This window comes from Mandrillus leucophaeus, unplaced genomic scaffold (genome assembly GCF_000951045.1).
Source record: "Mandrillus leucophaeus isolate KB7577 unplaced genomic scaffold, Mleu.le_1.0 Scaffold757, whole genome shotgun sequence".
Taxonomy (NCBI): Eukaryota; Metazoa; Chordata; class Mammalia; order Primates; family Cercopithecidae; genus Mandrillus; species Mandrillus leucophaeus.
The window spans coordinates 241332-242931 of NW_012108219.1; positions in this window are offsets into that span (position 1 = coordinate 241332).

Genomic DNA, 1600 nt, shown 5'->3' on the forward strand with positions numbered 1-1600 from the left:
TAGTAGAGACGGGGTTTCACCGTGTTAGCCAGGATGGTTTCGATCTCCCGACCTCGTGATCTGCCCGCTTCCCTCCCAAAGTGCCCGTGGTGGCGGGTGCCTGTAGTCCCAGCTACTCCGGAGGCTGAGGCAGGAGAATGGCGTGAATCCTGGAGGCGGAGCTTGCGGTGAGCCGAGATAGCGCCACTGCACTCCAGCCTGGGCGACGAGCGAGACTCCTCTCAAAAAACAAACAAACAAACAAACAAACAAACAAAAAAGTTCATGCATCTCTTTAAATGCTGTAACAATGTATAGATCCACTGTCAATATGTGAGATAATCCATTTTCCCTGTTCCTCAGTAACAATATGTCTTATAGTTATTTTTTAATCTTACTAACTTCAGAAGTAAAAAAAAAAGTACTTCATTATCTTAATTTTCTTTTCTTTTTTTTGAGGAAAATGGAGACCTTTTATTTTCTGAGAAACAATCTATACATTGGGGAGATACAGCCTTTGGTACAAGTGAAAGTACACTCTATTTTCTTTTCTTTTTTGTTTTTGAGACTTGCTCTGTCGCCCAGGCTTGAGTGCAGTGGTATGATTTGGACTCACTGTCACCTCCACCTCCCAGGTTCAAGTGATTCTCCTGCCTCAGCCTCCCCAGCAGCCGGGATTACAGGCGCGTACTATCACACCCAGCTAATTTTTGTATTTTCAGTAGAGACAGGGTTTCACCATGTTGGTCAGGCTGGTCTCGAACTCCTAACCTCAGGTGATTCACCTGCCTCGGCCTCCCAAAGTGCTGGGATTACAGGTGTGAGCCACCGTGCCCAGTGTATTTTATTTTCTTGATTACTAGTGAGGGTGAATATATTTATTTGTATTTCCTCTTTTCTGAATTCTTCACCTGTGTATTCTGACTTCAGTTTTGTTGTACTGCTGCATAATATACCACCCCAAAGTTTAAAAACAACAATCTAATATGCTTACAAAATTCTGTGGGTCAGGAATTTTGGCAGGATATAGCAGGCAAGGCTTTGTCTGCTACATGATTTTTACTGCTCAAATGGCTGGGCTGACTTGAACACAGGGCAGATGGCTAATCCAGGGGCTGCTTTACTCACATTTTTGCTGCCTATGCTGGGATGGCTGAGGCATGGGCTCAGGTGTAACTATCAATCACAGAGTCCACATGTGACCTCTCCAGCATGGAGGGCTCTTGGTAGTGGGACTTCTTACAGGGATCAGGACTTAAGGGGCAAGTGTTCCAGTGAACCGGGTGGAAACAACATGGTCTTTTATGATCTAGCCCAGAAGTCACGGCCCATCATTTAGGTTGTAGTCTATTGGTCAGCACTGCTGTGGGCCTATCCAGATTCAACAGGATAATCATAAACTCCACTTCTCAATGGGAGGAGTCTCAAAGAATTTCAGGCCAACACAGATGGGATGTTCACTTATGCTTACACATTTGTTTTGTCATATATTTGCAAGGGTTTTTTTGGTTTTGGTTTTGTTTTTTTTGAGACAGAGTCTCACTCTGTCACCCAGGCTGGAGTGCAGTGGTGCTATCTTAGCTCACTGCAACCTCATCCCCCGGGTTTAAGCGATTCTCCT